This window comes from Callospermophilus lateralis (genome assembly GCF_048772815.1).
Source record: "Callospermophilus lateralis isolate mCalLat2 chromosome 11 unlocalized genomic scaffold, mCalLat2.hap1 SUPER_11_unloc_3, whole genome shotgun sequence".
NCBI lineage: Eukaryota > Metazoa > Chordata > Mammalia > Rodentia > Sciuridae > Callospermophilus > Callospermophilus lateralis.
The window spans coordinates 2,932,149-2,956,168 of NW_027510155.1; the positions used below are offsets into that span (position 1 = coordinate 2,932,149).

Here is a 24,020-nt window from a genome sequence, read left to right on the forward strand (position 1 = left end):
GATGATTGGGTATGTAGAACATAAAATAAAATTGAACGTATTTATGTGAGAGAAGGAAGGTTTCCTTTTCTGTTTATCCAAATGCATGACGTCGATTGTACATTAAGATGGGGCGGAGTAAACAATCATTCATTGCAAAAAAAAATACTGAAACAAATATTGTCAGCACAAATATTAAACTGCCTTTTCTCTACCGATTGGTAAAAAAAATATATTATATTTCCATACTTTTTTTTTCTTTTTTTCTTTTTAAATTATTTTTGTTATCCATCCCAGCCAAAGTCGTGCCCGGTCATCTGGTAGAACTTCAAGTTGAAGGGCCGGTAGAACTCGCGCAGCCTCTGCACCACCTCCAGGGCGATCTCAGGGTGGGTCCTGCCCTTGGTCTTGCCCAGGCAGTGGGGTTTGCTGCTGCCCTCGGCCTTCTTCAGGCAGGGGAAGCCCTTGGTCTTGTTGAAGTAGAAGTGCTTGTCCGTGATGATGCGCTTGAGGCCCAGGAAGTCCTGCTCGCGGCCCAGCTCGCCGGCTGGGTCACTGATGAGCCGCTCGCCGCTCACGAAGAGCATCTGGCCGATGGGGAAGTGGCGCAGCCAGTGCTCCAGGTGCTTGGCGTAGATGCCGATCTGGATGGCGCTCCACGAGGAGTCGATGAGGCCCGTGCTCCTGTTTTTGAACGTCAAGCTCTCGAAGGTGGGGATGTCGGGCCGCTTGGAGAGCGTCTGCGTGTAGTCCGAGATGGCCCGGGTCACCGGGTCGCGCACCACCACGATGAGCTTGGTGTCCTTGGACATGGCCGAGATGCGTGCGGGCGCCTCCCGCGTGACAAAGTAGCTGGGCGTCTTCTCCATGGTGATCTGCCCGTCCAGGGTCCTGGGCATCAGGTCCCTGAGGAAAGCAGAGAAGTATCTAAGTTAGTAATGGAAGAGCTTTACCTTTACGTACAGAGGTGGTTCCAAGGACATGCAGCTCCACCTGCAATCTGATCCAGACTTCCTGGGTTCCAACTGCACCTCCCATTTACTAACTGTGGAGAAGTCACCTAATCACTCTGACCTCTAGGTGCCGAATGCATAGAGTGGAGAATAATGTCGCCTTTTTCATGCAGTTGTTGAGATGATTCATTGAGTAAATATACCTCAATAGCTTAGAAACATGCCCCAGGCACAGAATAAGTACTCTGTTAAGGTTTTTATTTTATTTATCTTAATATTTATTTTTTTTTAGTTATAGATGGACACAATATCTTTATTTTATTTTTATGTGGTGCTGAGGATGGAACCCAGTGACTCATGCATGCTAGGCAGCCCTCTACCTCTGAGCCACAGCCTCAGCCCAAGTTTTCATTTTTTATTATGGATCTACAATGCTGGGAGAAAAATAACCTTGGTCAAATTCTTTAGGTGAATCAGAATACTCTGCTATTTAACATGATCATGATGATTTTTGTCTTGTTAATTATTCCTGAAGAATAATATTACCAGTTAGTCATGTTTGAATAGAAATCCCACCAGAGTCTGGATGGAGCAGTAATAAACCCAATTACACTGCTATGAGATGATATTTACTATCCATGCTCTTCCTATCTACATTTTACTCTATTCCTGATAACTGTCCATCTTGCCCTTGACACAAGAACCCAGTAATTTCTCTCAGGGTATTACTATGGACAAAGCCATGATATTTAACATTGTATCATAACAGAGTTGCCCTCCCTTATCCACCATTTTTCTTTCTTTGGTTTCAGTTACCTGCCCTTGACTGTGGTCCAAAAATATTAAGTGGGAAGTTCCAGAACTAAGCAATTAAAAAACTGTAAATCATATGCCATTCAGAGTAGCATGATGAAATCTCACCATGTCCCACTCTGACTTGCCCAGGATATAAATTGTTCCTTGGCCCAGTGTAGCCATGATGTTTGCATTCCTATCCATTAGTCACTTGGTAACAAATTTAGTTAACAACTTGACTGTCACATTTGGCAGTGCTTTTGTTCAAGTAACCCCTATTTTATGAAATAAGAGCCCCAAAGTGCAAGAGCATCAGGTGATACAAATGAAAGTACAGATTAACTCTGGTACTAGTAACAGAGCTGCAGGGCATATAGGGAAAAAAAACATGAGCAGGAGAGAGAAAACCTACTTGCTCTTCCAATTTAAGTATGGTTCCATTAAAAGCATTATTTATTTGAAAAATGTGCTGTGTATTTTTTTCTAACATTAAAGCATTGTCTTTCTAATTCCAAGTTTTCTAAGAAATAGATGTTGCTCCAATCAGTATTAGATAAGATGAATTTGGGAAATTTATTAGAATGACTCAATGTGTTTTGTCCTTTGACCTACTGATAAAAAGAATCCCACTTATAAATATCCTTATATTGCATTTACATTTATTCCTGGAATAAACTCTGTTGTTGATGTGTGTTGTTAGTTGCATATCATTTTGGATTTGACTTGTCATTATTTTGTTTTGAAGTTTTCATCCACATTCATTAATGAAATATTCCTAACATTTTTCTTCTGTTAATAGCTTAATAAATTGTTAGACTATAAATTATTCTACATTATTCTACATATAAAATGGGTTGAAACCATTCCATATTTTTCTTTAAAAAATTTAACAAAATAATTTTCTATAAATATTTCTTGGCAGTCATCTATGAAGCTATTTCATATTCCTATTCTGGGGAATGAAAGTAGCAAAGATAATATGATCTTTAAATATTTTCTCACTTTCTTGTATACGTATTAGCCTTTTGCAATGCTCTGCCTTGTGTTTTGTTGATTTGGGAAATCATTTTTTCTAAAAGTCATTCACTAAGTAGCTAGAGTTATGTCCCCACTCTCAACCATGTTTTTGTATTTTTTTTCCTTTTCTTCTACCTTCTTGGTTCAATTATCTTTTCTAATTCACTGATTTTCATTTTTATTTTTCTAATGTCTCTCTTTAGTTTTTAAAGTTATATTTTTTATGGTTCTTCAAATTTACTTTATGGATACTTACCTCATTGATTCCAATTTATCTTTTGAGTAATAAAAGCATTTTCAGGCTATATTTTTCTCTTTAGGTACAGTCTTGGTCAAAAATCCCCAAAGCTTTGACTTACATTCTTATTATTATGGTAACTAAGTCAATATTTAGTGATTACATTTCACAGTTTTGATTTCCCTCTTGATTCAGGCAAGCATTATCCAGGGGTGTGCTTATTTTTAAATCTGTTGATTCATCATGTTATTAATTTTGTAATCAGTGTCTGCTATGCATTTGCAATGAAAGGACATATATTGTGTTGTGAGTTTGGCTTTGTAACTGCCTCAAATTTTGTCCCACTTACACACTTATGTCCCGTTTACACCCTTTATTGAGCATCCATTGTAGAAAATGTCAAACATAAATGTAGAGAAAATTGTAAACTGAATTACAGGTACCTTACATTCAGCTTCAAAAATTAAAAACTATCCTTCAAAAATTAAAAACTATGGCTTTTTTCATTTATCAATCCCTTCATTTCCATAGCCCCACCATGTCAACTGGATTATGTTGACAACACAGGTTAGCATATCACTTGGTTTGTAAATACTCCATCTGTATGATTATCTGACACAAATCCTGCAACTTTTATGATGACCTGTCACTGATAATCCTTTCCTCTTAATGACACAGTTTTTCTGCTACTTTCATTTTCTTCGGTAATTTTAATGAGGTTAATTTTATCTTTTGGGGGAGAGGGTAGAGAGATAATTAGATATTTGATTTCTCTTGCTTTTTTTAATGGTCAAAATAAATTTGCAATTTCTTTTGTTAACATAACGGTGATGTTCCTCAACTAGCCACATATGAAATATACCTTAAAGTTTGGGTATATTAAACAAAGAACAGGGAGTTTGAGAGGGGACACACATTGTCCTTTGTCACCTATGCATGCCTATTCCCTTGTATGACTCTGGTCCTAGAACTGAGAAGTTGGTCAGAGTAATCTTCTTTGTATTGTAATATCCTTTTTTTTAATTTTTAGATTATCTTCTTATTGCAGTTTGGATTTTAGTATCCAATTTTGTCTCTCACACAAAGACAAAATGCAATTCTAGCCATGCAGAGATGGCTGAAATTCTCTGAAATTTGTCCAAATGCATGGAAAAATTTCAGGCTATAAAAAAAGCAAACATCGAATACATGAAGTGATAAGAAAGAAAATTGTTGATTAAAAAAATATAATAAGTCAGCATTCCTTCTTCTTTCCTATAATCTTTGATTTTGACTACTTTATTTCAAGTCTTGGCCAAAATCTAAAGTCCTGATAGCTGATTTCACTCCGGATCTCCTGGATGGCTTCCCTTGCAGGGTGGAGGGGGAGAAGTACACTTACTACTACTCTCAGAGATTGAAGCTATAGATTATGCTGCCCACCTGCCCCCCCCCCCAAAATACTAAGATCTCTGAAAAAAAAAGCCATACTTTAAATTATTTTAATAGAATAGGGAAAAGAGCTAACCCAAATAGGAGTTTGAAGAGGAAGCAGCTAAAATAGAATTTTAAAAGGAAAACACATGAACTATATACTCTCATCTGCAGGAGAAGGAGAACCAACTGGTTAGCATGGGGTGGGGGGAGAGTTGGGCTGAACTACAAGCTGCCTACAGGTTACTTTTTTCAAAAAGGATAAAGTGATAGTCTAAATAAATCCTAAACAAAGTTTAGATTGTAAAGAAAAGTTGCTTTTTTTTAATGGCCACACTGCAGGATTCTTTACATTGTAATATCCTTTTTCAATTTTTAGATCATTTCCTTATTGCAGTTTGGATTTTAGTATGCCCCCAAAGTACTCATCTTTCACAAAAAGACAAAATGCACGTGTAAATTGCAATACTGCATTTCAGGTGTTTAGGAAAACTTGGAAATTGTCCTTTTTTTTTTAATCTGAGTAAGGCCCATGTTTTGACTTGACTCTGTGTAAGCACATGGCCCAGGATGGGCAATGAAGAGTCTGTTTCAGTAGAGAAAGAGGTTTGAAGAAATATCAGACAGGCTATGGGAGAACAAGGTGTGAGAGAAGACACATAATGTTTTCATGAAGGTAAAGCAGGTGAGAATTAAAAGGTGGGAAGATGAGGCCTGAGGAGGACTTTATTTCCAGACTATATAGTATAGATTATTCCAACTTCAGTTCTAAATTATGAAGAATTCTATAATAGGTATGGGGATGGAGAATTCTATAATAGGTATAGGGATAGAGGAATATTGTACAGAACAAAATTACCAAAAGAAATTAGAAAGGAATAGTTGATTTTCTTAAAGAAGTGAAATGTAAGAAGAGCTTTCACATGCAAATTAAGGATTATTACAAGATGAGTTATATATATTTGTTCTTTGTCTCCAAAGGGCTCAATGAGAATTCACCATAGCCCCAATTGGAAAGCAGGCTAAGGGTCCACCAACAGATGAATCATAGGCAGAAGGTGGTAAATCCATTCAAAATGAAATATTATTCATCCATAAAGAGAAAGGAAATTCTATCATATGCTATAAAATGGATGAACCTTGAGGATATCACACTAAGAGAAATAAGCCAGTCTCAAAAGACCAAATACTGCCTGGTTCCACTTATATGAGGTAGCTAGTCAAAACTATGGAGTCAGAAAGAATGATGGCAACCAGGGGCTGGGAATGGGGAATTGTTTAATGAGTACAAGAGCTTTTAGTTTGTTAAGACCAAAAGTTTCAGAGATTGACTGAGTAACAATGTGCACGTATTTAATGCTACTGAACCTAAAAATAAATTTAGCATAGTGAATTTTATGTTATATATAAATATATAATATAAAATATATATTAATATATAATATTATATATAAATATTTTAAATATATATAAAATATATATAAAATATATATAAAAAAAAATATATATATATATATATATATATATATTTATCTAAAGTTTTGTTAAATAACAAAAAAGAACTCAAGAAAGGAAAAAGGCTTTAATGGCATTATAAGATTTAGTTACACAAAGGGTCATTTGGCCTTCCAGATAATTAAACATGAGAACAAGCACTAGAGGAAGCTGTGGTTTTTTTCTTTCCTCTTCCTAGACCAAAGAAAAATAAAATAATTCATGACATTTTGTGAAGTTGATCTGAAATCAAAAAATGCGGTCTGGGGCCTATCTCTTCCCACTGCTTCTTGGGTGACCACGAGCTAGTAATTTAATGTCACTAAATTCCGTTTATTCTTCTCCGCAAAAAAAACCAAGCCAAATGTCCAGGAAATCAGGATCTTAATGGAGAGCCATACCTGCGTGACCGTGGCTACAGAGAATACACCAAGCATTGTTTTTAAGAAAATGAAGTCCAGTGCTGTGATCTCCCCACTGCGGGGAGAACCCCATTCAGCACAGATAAGAAGGGTCCAGAGGAAGTCAGAGATAGACCTGGGGCATTCACACATCTGCCCATTTGATGTTTAGACAATGAAGCAGTCTGGTTTGAAGGCCATGAGTTGGCCGCTTTCTTTGGAAGGACAGAGACTAGCTTGTTACGGTGTGAGAGACAGGAGCTTAGTTTCTAAGGGGATACTATTTCCTTCCGTACACATCCATCAGATGCAAACGCCGTGCCACCCTGCTATGCTGCAGATTTCATTTTTGATCTGATCCACCACCCTGGGTAATCTCTGTGGGCCTCGAGTTGTTTGTGCAGCTGTCCATCTCTGGTGTGGGAAATGTTAGGACCAAGGAGGAACTATGATAGACAGGCTAAATAGACCATTCTTTTCTATTCAAGCCCTAGACCAAGTCAGTAGTTTAAGGTTGGAGTACTAAAATGAGGCTTTTCCTCTGACATGCTGCTCATAGGATGGACCTGCCTCACTGACGGTCTAAGAGTCCCATCCTTCCTTTGGATAAAATAGCCAATACATTAGTGCTGGCCACACCATGACACTTCTCTGATTAGGAGCACCATCCAGAGGAGCCTTCAGTAGATGCGACAAATATTTGTTATTTATCTAATATGTGCAATAAGTATTAAAAAAGAACCCACCATTGCTTCACCCTTCTTGAAATCCATTTGGGCCATTTCCACTAAATTCTCACTACCCCCATGTTTTCTTCTCCTTTCTCTACCCTCTCTCTAGAATTGCTATTGGACCTTTCTGTAAGTAGCCCCTCCTAAATAAATAAACAAATAAATATTTTTCCCTTATTGCATTTTTTAATAAATAGTGTTCTGTTGATGGGTCCTTCCCAAGGAAGAATAAAGATTGACCTCTGCCTCTTACTATTCATAAAAATCATTTTATATTGTTTGCCTATGTAAATATGAATGATAAATCAATGAAATGTTTGGAAGAAAATCTAGAATAACACGACGATTTTGGAAAAAAGCAGATTTTTAAGTTTTATTAAAGGAGTGACTATAATAAAAGTGACAAATTAGACTAAATTAAAAATAAGGACTTTTGTTTTATCAAATGGTACTACTAACTGACCAATAGGAAAAATTCAGAATGGGTAAAACTATTTAAAATACATTTTTCTGATAAAAGTCATCCATAGTGTGCAGGGATCCTATAAATTAGTCATAGAAATTTAGTCACAGAAACACTAAACAGCACAAGAAAAAAATTGAACAAGAACCTTGAATAACAACTTCATAGAAGGGACAATAATCAAGTGTTCAGTGAGCTCATGAAAAGGTGGGGAGTTACATAGCTGTCCTAGAGATCAGGTAAGTATTATGATCCCCCAATTTTTCTGATGAGGACGCTGAGATTCAGAGCAGCTCAGAGCATGTTGAATTTCTCATAGTCAGAACATGGAAGATGATGGGGATCCTCCTAATGCTGCTACAACATTATTTCTGCTACAGCAGATAAGAGGTAGTCATCAGTCAAAGGGGCTCAGACAAAGAGTAAGCAGACAATGATCAGATGGAATAAATTCAACAGATGGAGAACAAGAGAGTCTGAGTTATCCAGAACATAGCTGAGAAGATCCTGAAAGACCAAAATTCTTAACACAATAAAAATGAGGTGAAGGAATTTACGTGTTTGGACTGGGGAGTCGTATGAAATAAGACTGAAGAAATGATGTATAATTATCGTCAGGGATGCATCAAATCTGAGGCAGGGTTCAAGTTAGAGTGGAGCAGGAAAAGAAGGCAGGTGGCCTTGCTAAATTGCTGAGGCTGGCTTTGAACACTTGATCCTCCTGCCTCAGCCTCCCCAGCCACTGGGATTACAGGTGTGCCAATGTGCCCCACCTAAACCTTGTAATATTGAAGAAGTTACTTTCAGTTTCTTCATAAGCAAAACAAAGCTATTGTCCTCAATGTATCTAGAAGTGTTCAACTCTAAGATCCCACGTGGGGCTTGGGACTTTAATCCATTGTTAATTTCTCAAATTTAAAGTTCTGCACAGCTTTGTAGAGTTTTGTGTTCTCCAGTGCAATTCCACCAATCAAATTAAGAGATTTGTATAAATAATTATGCAGGGCAATTCCACATCGACAGAATTGATTTCAAAAATCAATGAAGCCTGAAAGAATGTAGTTCAGATAATTGATGCCAAGAGAAAAAGCGCTGAGGTTAGTTCAAGTGAAGTCTAACTCGGCACTTCCCACGTGCTTGGGGGCAGGAGAAAAACCAGGAAGTCCATCAGCTTCGTGGTCTTAGTATATCTGATAAGGCAAGTTTGTGACAAAGGAGACCTGTGTCTGTATCATGCTTCCCCCATGCCTGGAACATCAAATAAGATGTCACTCTTGGAAGATGAAGTTCATGGATTGGGCTACAATAAAAATAACAGATGCAAGGCAGCCAGGAATTCAAGTTCAAAGGCTTTAGGAAGACTGTGATAAAGACAACAGCAAATGCATATTTAGTAAGCCTTTACCGTGGACCAAAGACCTGGTGTCATATTCCCTGAGTCTCCCAGCCACAGTGAAAAACTGGAATTATTTTCCTAATTTCACTGATGAGGACCTAGGCTCGGGAAGATAAAATGGCTTGTCCAAAGGTAAGTGGTCATGAATAAGAGAGAGAGAGTGAAAATGTAGGTCTGTTTAGTCTTAAAGTGCATGTTCTTTCAATATCCCCCAAAAGCCAGGCAACATGACCGTGACTCCCACCGACTTTGTCACTGACCGACTTTGACACTCTGAAAGAACACATTTGAGGACTAAGTACATGGCTTTCCTAATCGTTGTAGAATGCAAATCACCCTTCCCTGAATCTCACAAGCAACTAATACACATAACATGTTTTTCAAAAGCTGTCTTCTGTCTGTGAAGAATGTACTGCCAGAGGAACTCCCGAGTTGTAATGCAAAAGCAATTTACCTTGAGGAATAAATAAATCGGGCCCCATGTACACATACTTTTTTTTTCTTTTTTAGTCTGCACAGTTCAACAAGAACTTGTGTCTGTTTTTGTAAGCCTCCAACAGCAGCAAATGCTAGAAAGAGCATGCTCTTTTCATGGCCACTGCATGAATGCAGATCCAGGGGGTCCCTGATGGCATGTGCCTGGGAGGGGAGGAAACTGTTGCAAACACAGGGCTGTCAGCCCACTGTCCCTGGAGCCAAGCCCCACTCACATTCATATTTCTTTTCCTGCTGTTGCTATGTGAGACCTCACTCAAAACGTGACTTGTGAGGCTGGAAAGAAAACTCCCATTAGGTGATGTTTGAGTTGGCTTCTGTAGGAGAGGAAGATTGAGGTTTCTGACCGGCTCCCACACTGGCCAGCCTGGATGTGCAAGTCCAAGAATCAAACTGTCATCAAGCTAAACATCCGATTTAGAGGCTAGACCCTTTGCAGTGCTACGGATAGTAGATTCCTTCCAGAACTCTGAAGGATCGAGTAACGAAAAGAGAGAAAAAAAATGGTTCTGACTCTCACCAGGATTTAAGATATAATATGCCGATTTTAGGAAAGCAATACAACGTTCCTTAAACTCCAGAGGAGGAGAGACAAGCTGAGAATTCTTGATTGCTAATATTGGGAGGTTGCAAAAAAAAAAAAAATAAAGGACAGAGAATGAATACATCTGTGGTCAGCTCAGGTCAAAAAGCTATCTTGAGAGGGAAGGAGTAAGAGTTACCTTGATGATCAGTTCAAGGAAAAAAATCGTTCATGTTGATTTTTGGAGTTTCCCAAGTGAGTCCACTCATTATCTCATTCATTGGGGAGAAATTTTATAAATAGAACCATATCTTACAAAGCTTATTGCTTCACCAGCATCATCTCTTCTATGATTACTTCATTGGAAAATTCATGTATCCCTAAGATTTAAATTATCGTTTATAACATTGTATGCACTGTCCCAAACTTTGTTTCAAGTGTGCTTAGGAACCAATGTGTTCCTTTTAGTCTACAGAGCCTAAGAAGCCCCTTGGAGAAGGGGCCTCTCCATAGTGGGGGCCTGTCTGTCTTAAGACACTAGTTATATTCGGAGCAAAAAGTAATGATTGTTCTTCAACTTACTTGCATTTTCTAAGCAAAGTGCCTTCTTATATTTTTAAAATCTGAGTGTATATCTTGCCTTATCCCTGTCCTGCTCCTGGTATTTTGAAAAATACTAGAATTCTTTTTTTTTCAGAGTTTATGATTAAAGAATTTCTTAAGTACTCATAGACAAATGGAAACAAAGAAACCACAACACAGATAATGACAAATGAAGAGGTTGGGGAGTGTACCTTGAACTTCAGTGGGAGTGCCCAAAGATAGTAAAACTTAAAAGGAGAAAAAGATCTTTATACTCGGCTGAGTGTCATTCATTGGAAGTAATATCAAAACAACATTTTCAGATATGCAAAGATTCAAAAACTTAACACCTGTGTAAACTTTGGAAAAAAACAAATTTACAAGTTCATGTTAACTGAACAGCAGAGGGCTGGGGATGTAGCTCAGGGGTAATGAACTTGCCTAGTCTGCATACAGTCCTTGCTTCAAAAGCAAACAACAAACTGAACAACAAAAAGAGCAAAATTAAAAACCCCAGAATGAGGAAGTTGGAAGTCTGAGTACAAAAAAAAAAAAAAAAAACAAAAAAACAAAATCTAAAAATCATGTAGAATAAAAATAGGCCCTTAGGAATTATTATTAATGCAGCTATAAAAATGAGTACAAATATCAGGAATGAAATAGAACTGTACTAGTTAGATCTAGAATCTAAAGTCTGGTATTAACAAGCCCTTAGAAGAGCGTGTGTGTAAGAGAGAGAGAGACAGAGAGAAATGGGAAGAGGATAAAGAGAGGGATAAATGAAGACATTACAAGCAGAAAGAGAAGAAGAAATCAAGAAGGTGTTTGTGTGTGTGTGTGTGTGTGTGAGAGAGAGAGAGAGAGAGAGAGAGAGAGAGAGAGAGAGAGAGAGAGAGAGAGAGAAATCATCCAGAGACAGGAAAGTTCAAAGCCTGCTGTTTCCTAAAAGGCTCCAATGAACATTAGAACTAGGAGGAGTCTCAGAAATTCCCTAAAATTCAGCTCCTTAATTTCACAGATTTGCAAAGATCTGAGAACTGCCTCTTTTACTTTCTGTAGACAAATGGACTTGAAGCTGGCCTTAGATTCTGTCTCCTGACACTTAGGTCACTGTTCTATCTACATGTTGTCATTCTGCCTTAATTCTGGAAATATAATGTTCCCAGGGCTCCACCACCCTGAAGTTTCAAGTCCCTGAAATATAAAATATTTAATTCATCCACGGAGGTAAAATTCCCTGTCATGTTTTGAACCAGAAAAGTCATATTAAATGTGTGTCCTCACTTTAAAGGGAGAGACGGGTTTTTTTACACTTATCTCGTACTTTTAACCACAATATAAGGTCAACAACTTAGAAGAGGGAAATGGAATTCTAAGGGGAGGCACTCTCTCGAGTCCTTGGTCACTGCCACAGCAAACCCTCCCCACGTAGGCTCATCTTGGCTCCTGACAGGAGTTTTATAAATGATTAGTTCAAGAGCTGCGCTATCTGCTTTTGTGCTACTAGGGACAGCTGCTTCAGAATAGCGTCTTTTCATCAGCCTGGAATTATCAGGTCTCTGCATTTGTGCAGCTGAAGATAAAGGGGGCAAAAAAACGTGCTTTCCTTGTTTGGAAATCAACAATCAAAGGACAGTGGAGAAGCTAAGAGAGGACCATGATAAAGATAAATCTGAAATTTTAAAAAGGATCTTTGTTATATTTTGGCCAAGATGGGTATTTCTTTTTCTTTATTTTTTTCCTTTTTTTTCTGTTTGTTTTATTCTGTTCATTAAGATCTAGACACAACATAGGTGCTAAGTCAGAAGGTCTTTTAACTTTGAAATAGGAAAAAGTATCTTATAGGCATGATTTTAGTAGGGGTGTGGGTGGTGTGGGACTTGGACTACCTGGTTATTCTTTCTAAAATCTGCTGTGAGCACTCTAGTGAATATTTCAGCTTCCTTGAAAAAGAAAAATGATATACTTTGTGTCTAAGATCCAAACAGAACTTCTGGAATAATTTCACTCTTATGATAAAAAAAAAATCTCCAGAATAAAAAAGTCATTCTGAAATGAGGCACACAGGCAAGACAACCTTCAGGAAAGTAACCGATGAGTTGCATCAACACAAAGGGGTAAAGCCACCTAGCCATAAAAAGTCAGACAAGGTGGAGTCTAGTTTAAGTCCACAATTTAGAAAGAACCACAAATCACATACTCACATGCACAAATTCATTACAGGAATCATCACTCAAACATTAGCACCGTGCAACTTGCAGCCCTAAACAACCAATCTTGTGGCTAATACTGATCAGACCCCAGGGAAATGCTTCTCCAAATACCTTGCCTTGTAACCTTCAAACCGAAAGTTCTGAATGCTGAAAATGTGCACAGGTTTTGTTGCTACTAACACTGAAGAGGAACCATGCTTCCAGAATGCACAAGGATGTAAGTAAGGTAAGTGAGTTAAGAAGAAAAACAAATTTAGCAACTTACCAAGTGTTTTACATCAGGTAGCATGAAACCACTTCTCAGTATTCACTTCTCAGTATCATTTCCTAGTATGAATGAGTGTTCACTTCTTTGCTTCACCTCCTATTCTAGTTAATTGTCCTAGAGGAACCCACCCATTACCCCAGTACTCACAACATTTGCACATGGAGGCAGAAGGGCATTTCATATGGTGAAATGAATGGGGCTACCCGGACACTCATACATATCTGGGTCTTGGTGAAACAGGTCAAGCATGACACTAATTCTTTCTATGGGCAGCTAGATGGATTTCAAAACCTGAAACTAAGAACAGTTCTCATTTCACAAAAATAATTAGTAAGAATCACAATTTTTAAAAAATGTCATAAAAAGTCCATTTTAAATATTTGTGTTTCAAAATTTTATACAGATTAATTATACTTTGTATTTAGTCTTTGGATTTTGATAGTTAACTTGGAATGTTTTTGAAAAAAAACAACTTTTGAAGACATGAACAAAATTTCTTTTATTTATTTATCTACTTTCGGTACTAGGGATTAAACTCAGGGGCACTCGGCCAATGAAGCACCTCCCCAGCCCTATTTTATATTTTATTTAGCAATAGGGTCTCACTGAATTGCTTACCACCTCACTTTTGCTGAGGCTGGCTTTGAACTCATGATCCTCCTGCCTCAGCCTCCCAAACTGCTGGGATTACAGGCATGCACTACTGTGCCTGGCAACAAAATTTCTGAAGTTTTACATTTATTTTAATTTAAAATTTTAATCAGAATATATTCCAGTTCATACACTTGCCCTTCAAAAAAAAAATCTTTTTGATCAAGGGTCAATGAGCTATGACCCACAAGCTAAATCTAGATATTTTTTTCTATTATTGGATGACTTCATTTATATGAAACATCAAGATAATTGAGCCCAGAGTGAAAAAAAAAAAGCAGATTAGATGTTGCCAGAGACTGAAGGGAGGAGGTCATGAAGATGTTCTGGAATTAGGTAGTGTTGGTGATCAGCTATTTCCATAAATTATATTGAAACAAAGCCATACCCAATTGCTTATGTATTGTCTAAGGAGTTTTGAACAGGATTGAGTAGTTGTGACAGAGAACATATGGCCTGCAGAGTCTATAATATTTATTGCCTGAACCTTTTCAGAAAACATTTCTCCACCCGTGATTTAGACCATTACCGTCAATAGAATAAAATTAATATAAAAATCATGATTGTAACATAATTAGTATTTTGCCGAAATTGAGGGATGAAAAATAAATCGTGCTGTGTAAGTATATCATAGGTCATGATTTGTGTATGTCTTTATTTTATTACTCACCCAAACATTGCTGGCCATCAATGGAATACCCAAATGAGCAATAATAATTAAATTGAGTCATCTTTGGTATTTTGCCAACTTTCTGACATAAAAAAGAAACAATAGATTGAAGCCTGTTTTTTTTTTCTATTTTGTTGTTATGAAGAAATATTTGTCAAAATAGGAGAATAGACCGTATTTCGTTTAATCGTATATTAGCTTGATTTATGACTTTTTAAATGTTTAGACATATGGTATGTGAGCCTTCATCTACACTTTTGTCCAGGGACTTGAAAATGTTAAGGGTGGGCCTGAAGAAAATCCAACAGGACTCAGAGAAGCCATTATAATGAAAAGCAAGGCAGACAGATAGGGCTTTTGGTTCCAAATAAGCCTGAGGGCTGTCAGCAAATGAACTTCTCAAACAAAGCACTCCACTTACGCTCTGAGGTTCCACCACAGTGGAGATGTCACCCACATCTTACATCTGACTGACTAAACAGGGATCCCCCTCTCAGCACAGGAAAACAAAACACCACAAATTCTAGGATGAGACCAGAGAGAACACAGTTGCCTTCCAAATGAGTTTTCTCTTACTTAATTAAACATTTTTTTTTAAATCACACAAGTGAAAAAGGTCCATTAGAGGAAAAATTTTAGAAAATTCAGAGGGGCACAAAATTGTCCATAATAAAATAACTCACCCATCCATCTGGTGTAGCATTTTAAAATACACCCATCCAAATTTTGATCTATTGTAGATCTTTATAATTTATTTACTAAATAAAATGATATTATCTATATATTTATTCTAAATTGCTTTTGACCTTAGGAATAAATAGAAAACATCACTCCTACTATTAAATACATTTCTACCTCATTTCAAATGATTGTGCAGTATTCTATATACTAAGTGCCAATAAAGTGTTTAATGAATCCTATATTGTTGAATACATAGCTTGTTTTTGAAACCTATATTTTCATTCACATGTTTATTTCCTTGAAGTAGAAATAAAAGCATGCCTATTTTAAAGGCTCTTGAATCATATTGCCATGTAACTTTCTATAAAATTTTGTCTTCTAATGTTCCCATGTTATTTTAAATATTTTAGTTCTGTTTCAGTATATGTGTTTTCTTGTGTACTCATTAATACTGTGTTATATTGCATGATTGCTACCAGTAAAGATAAGGGAAACTTTTTTCAATATTTAATACTTATTTTTAATGCATGAACATTTTCCCAGATTACTTATGAAGAATATGCTTTTTAAGAGCTATTTCCTGGTTATGTTTTGGTTTCGTTCAGCTTAGTGTTTTACCTATTATTTTCCATTGGCATGATTTTTTTCCCCTAGATTTTAAACATTTTCTTTATATTAATGTCATTTACCCCTTATTCTGGTTTCTCATTTCTTATTTCTCTTTTGTTCATGGTGTTTTCAATTTTCTATGAATTGAAATTTATCCATCTTTTTCCTGTGTCTTTTGGTCTACCTCTATTATGTTTTCTGAGTGAGGGCTTCCTTAACTTAATATTAAGTAAATAAATATCTGTGTTTGATTTTATTTTTACTCATTTGGATATTCACTTTAAATTACGGTTGTGGTTGAATTCAAAGTATTTTTTTTTTCTTTTGGAATACAAACCAGGTATGTACCCTTCATCCAGTATGCCACTGTGTCAGAAACTAAATTCTCTTATAACCCTCATTTTGTGCATGAACTTTTTATATTCTGTTCTATGTTCATTTTGGCACTAGTAGAACCCTCATTTAATGCAATTTTATACATCTCAAATCTAACAAGAAATTTTCTATTTATTCTACTTTCGCATGTAATTTACTGGATATATTCTCTTCCAAATGGACTGCAGAATTACAATTTTTTTCCCTTTCTCTTCTTCACTTCCACTGAAATCTGAATTTCATAAAATGTCAGGACTAATTTGGAAAGAAAAGACATTTTTACTATACCAAGCCCCATCAATCTAAGAAAATGATATATTTCATTTATACAAATGTTCAGTTGAACTCTTATTTTAAATTTAAATTAGCATGTAGTAAAACTGACTTTTTTTGGAGTACAACTCTGAAATGCAAAATATGTGTAGATTTGTGTAACTTCTGCTACAATCAGAATATGAGAATTCCATCACTTATATCGTGCAATTGCTTGGTAGTCTTACCCTCCCCTCAACTCTTACCTCTGGCAAATACTGATGTGTTTTCTGTCACTATAGGTTCATCTTTTTGAGAATGTCAAATGAGTGGAATTTAATAACTTTTTGAGATTGGCTTCTTTTACTCAGGATAAAGTTTTGAAAATTTATTCAGGTGGCTGCATGAATCAATAGCTTGTTCTTTTTTTGTGGCTAAGAAGCATTTCATTGTGGAGATGCATTACAATCTGCTTATCTATTTGCTGTTAGAGAAAATTTGGGTTGGTTCCAGTTTCCAACAGTTATGTATAGAATTATTATAAACTTTCAGAACGGATTTTATAAGTAAACAATTTTTTTCTAAAGGCAGAAAAATAGCATAGAAAGGAGTTGTTGGGTCATCTGATAGTTATATGATTAACTTTATAACAAACTGCCAAACTGTTTTAAAGAATGGTTGTACCCTTTAGTATTTCTCAAAGCAATGTATGAGAATTTCATTTTTCCCACATCCTTGTCGGCACTTTACATTGTCAGGTACTTTTTGATTTTTTTTTTTATCTTAGCCACTTAATAGTCATGTAGTGATATCACATCATGGTTTTCATTATAGTTTCCTAATAGCTAATGATACAGAACATTTTTTCATGTGCTTATTTGCCTCTGTTGAATGTTTATACATGACACACACACACATGTGTGACCACTATATATTTCATATATAATTCATATATAATTTAGAAGTATTTTATTTGATAAGGGATTTGGAAATTTTTTTTTTTAGTTTGCAATTTTCTCTTTATTATTTGAACAGAGTCTTTGGGTGAGTAGAATATTTTATTTTAATGAAGTCCAGTGTATCATTTTATTTTGTGGATTATGCTTTAGTACTTATATAAGAGTTCTTTGCTTATGCTCAGGTTTGAAACCTAGGATGGCTCTGTATAAGCAAGTCACCCACCCTCTTATTGTGATTATTCCAAAATATTTTCTATTTTTTGCATCTTTTTTGATTGAGATATTGATGTTTCATTTATCTAGAACCTTAAAAATTACATTTTTTAAAGACAAAGACATTATATTTCCTATCCAGTGATCTTTTTGACACTCTTTGTCTTCCAATAAATCAAAGAGATGTATATATTGACAGAATTATTGTTAGTAATGTCACATGAGCCATGAGACATCTTTGGGGTAAATCTTTCTATCGGTATATAATTCATCATCAGTAGCCTAAACTAACATGTGAATCTTAAAAATGGGATAGGCAAGATATCTAAAATGTAGATGAAGATATGGATATGACACAATCTGTATTTAGGCCACCTGTTATGAAGTAAGAATAAAAGAATGAAAAATCATACTGAGGGTGTCATGACAGATGGTCTAAACTTAGTCCCCCATATCTGTCCTTAGATCTAAGTCTGACACTGGGACAAGTTCCGATCAATTTAAGTTATAAGTTCTTAACTTGAGTGCCAAGAATGAGTATCAAGAATCAGTGACCTTTCTTTCAATAAGTATATTTAAACATGTGACAATGAGCATGTGAGAAATTCCATCAGATCCTCTAAAAAGACCATCACATTTCAATAGAGCACATTTGCATTCTCTCCTCTATCTCCTCTCAAATAAAGATGCTCCTTAACTTATGATAGGAGATGTTCTGATAAGACCGCTGCAAGCTGGCAGGAAATGTCATCATCTGGAAATGTAACACTTAACCTATGCACCACCCTGGTACAGCAACACAGTACCGGTTGTTCACCTTCTCAATCTTGGGGCTGGCTGAGAACTGTGGCTTGCTACAGATGCCCAGCATTATTTAGAGGGTAACCTACTACATACACCTAGACCAGGAGAAGATCAAAATTCAAAATTTGAATTATGGTTTCTACTGAATGTGCATCACTTTTGCACAAAAGTCAAGAAATCATAAATAGAGCCACTGTAAGTTAGGGACCATCTGTATAATTCACTGCTCATGCCCATTAAATATTTATTAAGTGAATGAATAAATAAGTACTTATCAAATTGCTAGTATGTTGCTAATGACAGGCTTGATATTAAGTGCAAGATCTTGATTTAGCAAACATTTACTAAGTGTCTACTTTGGCCATTTATCCCCATAGAAGATGTAAATATATGGGGAAAAGAAATAAAAGACAATGCTCCTACCTTCAAAGAGCTTACACATCTAGTTGGGAGACTGACATAATAACAAATGTACCTCATTGGAGAGCTAATGTAATGGGGATGTTTATTATATTCACAGAAGGAGTACAGAATATGCCTAATGGATTTAGAGAAGGCTTCATGAATAAAGAAGTGTTTGATGCTAACAGATAATGAGAGTGGGCCTGTGAGTGGCCTTCAAAGAATCTGATTGCATAGACCATAAATTTGAGAAAATACAGAGTGAATCAGATATGGAAGATGGGAGCTAATCACCAATCATGATGTATGTAAATTCATCTTATCACAAATTTTCATTACAGTTTCTCAGGGCAACTTGGGACAGGGAAGAGTTTATATTTTGAAGATATAGCAGTGTTAAGGAATTGTGGCATATTCAGGGAACTATAAGTGACTCAGTCTTGCTGGACAGTAAATAATTTATAGAAAAAACAGTGCACGTATTATGTAAAAGACTGTCTGTCCATTGTAGTCCTATTTATAAAGTTCCCAACACAGGAAATATCTTAGTCATTATTCACCTAATCCATCTTTAGAAAAAAAAAGTTAAAAAGAAAAGAAAAACCTTCTGGAATATTCATATAATGTACAATTTTATAGTATTAAAAAGATGGAACTTTGTCTGGTTGTAATGACTTAAAAAGATCTGTAAAATAGTAGTAGGTCACAAAATAAGCCATGGGATAATAGGGTATTATCTTACATTTGTGAAAACAGGCAATAAGGAAACAATGTGTGTTAGAACACGATTCCGTGAGTCCCAAGTCTTCATCCTGCTTTTTATTCTTGCCCTTTCCCATGAACTTTGCAGCTTTTTCAACATGGGGGGATTTTTTTTTCATACCTTGATCTATAATTCATTTGTGTGACTTGCTTTGGCCAATGAAACATTAGTAATTATAATCTAGGATGAGGCTTGGAAAACCTCTTACATAGTCGGCTCTTACCCTTGTGCCTTGCCATCACAGTGAGGATATGTCTGGAACAGACTTCTGGAGGATGAAATACAAAGTTGAGTCACCCCTGTTATCCCAGCAAAAGCCTCCTTAGATCAGCCTTCAGCAGCTGAGTCCCCAGCCATGATCAGCAGAGCCATCTGGTTGACCCATAGCTGACTACATGAGAAACACCAGCTGAGATCCCAAGCGAGCCTGGATCAGCTAAGCCCTGCAGACTTGTACAATAAATAACTCTTGTGTGTCTCTAAGGTTTTGTGGTAATGTTATGGAACATAATTTAGTTATAGATAACTGATCTGCTGTATTTATATACAATGTAAGCTTACCAGAAGCATAGACAGATGCACACCAAGCTACTAACAATGGTTACCTCTAGGGAATGAAACCGTTAACCACTGTTGTGTTTCCAAGCAGTGAATGTATTGATACATCCTCAGACATAGAATTGCTAGTACTTTTGGTTTTATCCATTTTATTTCCTTAACTTATTCTTAAAATGCCAAAAGAAAAAAAAACTAGAAGAGAAAAACAAGTCAATCCTGGTAACTGCCTAGAACCCAAAGATAATGTTTGAGTAGAGGTAGTTTTGAGATTGTTTGTTGAGTGTTTTAGAATACATAGTTTTCATTCTTGTCTATAATACCTATAGTGAAAGTGTCCCTTCATCTCTATATTGCCCATTTTTTCTTTTGCAAAAATGCAAGTCACCCCTCTATTGTGGGCGGGGAGTCACCAAGTTCATGATTATGTCTATTATGACTAGAGAAGGCCCTAGTAAGAGAGTGTTTAAAATACCTGAAATGCTGTGCAAAAGTCTTACAACTGAGAGTGCTTAGGATAGTGATGATGACGATGATGGTGATGATGGCAATTATTATGTTGATGAAGGTAACAATGATTTTAGCCAATGAATAGCAGATCACCATAAGATCTATCAAACTCCTCTAGGTGGTTCTAGTTTGGCCTTCCAGATTATTAAAATAGTTCAGTTACTTTACAAATAACTGAGGTGTATGGTTATTTCTTTCATTCATGCCAACGGTCTGAGAGAAGATATGGTTACTGTTCAAACTTCACCAAGTTCAGGAAAAAAATGTAATTGCAAATTATTATTGATTAAATTGGTTCAGTCACCCTACGTTAAATTTCAACAAATACTTTTAACTGCCTGCAAGGCACTTAAAATAATGGTAGGCATCTAAAATATCAGAGAATTATCTTCTGGCATGAGGCACAGATTTGTTAGAGAGAGTAGAATGGAAAAATTACAAGCAAATCGGTCAGATTTGAAGACCAGGAGGATCTAGTTTCATCTTCTGATAACTGTGTGACCTATAGTGTCTTAATTTCTCCATATCTAACCCTCAAAAGCCATTGAATGGAAATAATGAAGGTACTTTTGCTATAGAAGTCAAGTTTGTTTATTTGCTACCAGCTCCCTATCTTTACCCTGAAATTATTAAAATGCCTGTAAAAGAAACATGGAGACTTAGTAGGCTGGTGGAATTGACACTCTATATTTTTTAACCAGAAAATTTTGACTTACTACTAGCTTTCTTTTCTCCAGTATGTTTTTATTTTCTGTCTGCTTGAGTAATAATATAAACAAGATCAGATATACTTTATTTTGAACCATTCCATTATCAGCCAATCCTCTTAAATTTATGGTATGTTGGAGAGGAAACAGATCTGTAGAAGTTATGTCACACATTCACATATTGGGAGACGCTGGTGAGGAAACATAAAGTAACTTGTCAATGTTATACCGACCAAATAGAAACAAAAATCTTGGACACTAACTTTCAGGCCAGGGCAAGCTCTAAAATATTTCCCATCCATGTATGTCAATCAAATCAATTCATTCTGATTCCAGTTGACAATGCTGATGAATATGCAAATGTTTCCATTGAGAGTTTTTAGAAGATTGCTTACTTATAAGACAACCAGTAACTACATCCCTATGTATCCAGTTTGATTAGCGTTTGCTGTCACGACCTCAAACTTTCCAACCTCAAACACTTCATGTGCATCATTCCAAATTCTTCATCATTCGTGAAGATTCTATTGGGCTTTCCTGGTCCCTCAGTCATCCCTACGTGGTGACAGCTGTCCAAGGTGTTAGACCTCCCGGACTCCTGCTTCTTAATTTTAGCTCAAAACTTGCCTCTTGGCTGAGTGGGTCAAGACTACATTGGAAGTTTCTCCATTTTGTGTTCTGCTTTCAGATGCTTTGCTAATAGCCTCTTTCTTTAGAGGGGCACAAAAACTGCCTGAGATTCTCTGCCCCAGTAAGCAGGATGTTCTCTGCTTTCAGATGTCTCAGCCCTTCCCAAATATAGTCTTGATCTTGGGAAAAGAGGTAATTAGCCTGATGGGGAATAAACAGCCATTTCAGCAGTTTTCTCCCTACTGGGTATTGAAGTAATAAAGGCCCAGGCAGGTCAGAAAGAAGTTGAGTGCTGTTGAGTCTCAATGCCCCACTAAGCTCAAACATCAGCTCCTGGCACCCGAAGCTCATTAGTTCTAACCCAACACAGCTAATCGCCCAGAGTGATGAATCAGCTTTCATGGACACTTTAGTGAGGCATTCATTAATGTTTTAACCTCAAAGTGCTCTGTGTGGCCTTGAAGACCTGAGTTCCACAAGTTGACATAAACTTGAAGAAAGAGTAGGTCATCAAGCATTATAAATAAGGGAAAATGGGGCTCACTTTTTGAGGTCCTCATAAGGATGTAAATTGCTCTTACATATTTCTGTTGGAAGAACTGAGCATTATCATTACAGGTGATGTTTCTCCCTTCTTGGTAACCCCAGAACTGGGAGAAACATTTTGAGATCTGTGCACACCCCTGTCCAGGTTTCTCAACTTTGGTACTGTTGACATTAGTTGTGGGACTGTCTTCGTGCATGGTGGGATTTGAGAACATCCCTGCAAGGAGAATGCCAAAAGCATCCTCCCTTCCCCGACTTCCCTTTCAGAATGTTACAAGAACCAAAAATATCTCCAGATATTGCTAAACATCTCCTGCCCCCTGGTTGAGAACCACTGCTTTAGAAGATTGCAACCAATATTAAAAACAAAAAAAGACGAAGAATAAAATAAGATATAAAATATCAGATAACACACTATAAGAGTAAATATTGTTCCATAAACATGGGTTTTGTATGTATTTGTGTATTCATATAAATAATGTGGATGATGTAAAAAAATCTAACTTAAAGCACTGATAAGAGTATCTTGATTCTCAAAAAAAAAAAAAAAAAAAAAAAACCCAAACTATTATTTACCTATGCTAAGAGATGGATTTTGTTTTCCACTTAGAAACTTTCTTTGTCATCAGTAATATATTGCATGCATTATGTTGTTTTTTTTAAATTTAATATGGATTTCATCTAAGTCTATGAGTAATTATTATTATTATTTTTTACCTTACTGAGACAAGTTTGAAAATAGTTTTTAAGATGTACTGATCTCACTGAACACTATGGCACATATCTGTAATCCCAGTCACACTTGCCCCAGGAAGATTGAAGTGGGAAGATCAAACTTTAAGGCCTGCTTGGGAAATGTAGCAAGACCCTGTCTAAAAATAAAGATGAAAAGGGATGGGACTGTGCTCAATGGTAACTGCCCCTGGGTTCAATCCCCAGTACCACCCTTCCCCAGCAAAAGTATTAATTTTATGAATTTTATTTTTCCTTTATTATTACTTTTTACTTGTGGTCAGAGTTTAAGCTTAATACTATTTGAATTTTCAGGAAAATCTTTTACATTTTCCTGTGACTAAATATATAAGTGTTTTATAAATATTCCACAGACATTTGAAAAGATGGCTAGTTAAAATTGGAAGCTTTCTAATAGCTACTTATTAAAATCTAGTATGTTTTTAGAGTTCCATATGTTTATTCACACTGTTTCAGTTACTCTGGCAAAGATTCAAATGGGTGTATTAGAATTATCCACCAGAACTCTATTTTCAAAAATCTCTGCCTGCTATATGTATTATATGCATATCAGTTTCCTGGTTTTGATGTTTTACTATAGTTACACTAGATGGTGACATTGTGGGAGGCTAGGTGAAAGGCAGACAGGACTATTTTTACATTTATTTGCAATAATGTAAATCTGCAGTTATGTCAAATAAATAAGTAAAAAAAACCCCATAAAATAAAAAACTGCATTTCTGACAGCATCAAAACTTCACATATTTTGAGGTTCAATGATCATATCATCTAGCACATTCAGGTTCATGAATATTAAGCTACAAACTCTGTGCTAGATTGATAAAAACGACTCTATTTCATTTAAAGTATTTTACCTTAAATTAAAAGTAGTCTGATGTTAATTGGACCCATCTTGCTTAATTTTTATTTTCTTTCTTTTATCTATTTGAGTGTGTACGCACACACAAATCTGGTAAGTCAGTTTTAGCCATCCTCACAT

At 36.2% G+C, this 24,020-nt stretch overlaps 1 pseudogene; it reads right to left on the reverse strand.

The window, feature by feature from the left end:
* Positions 1-263: 263 nt before the first annotated feature.
* The window catches only part of LOC143385824 (heparan sulfate glucosamine 3-O-sulfotransferase 3A1-like), a 90,583-nt pseudogene continuing 66,826 nt past the window's right edge, over positions 264-24,020 (reverse strand).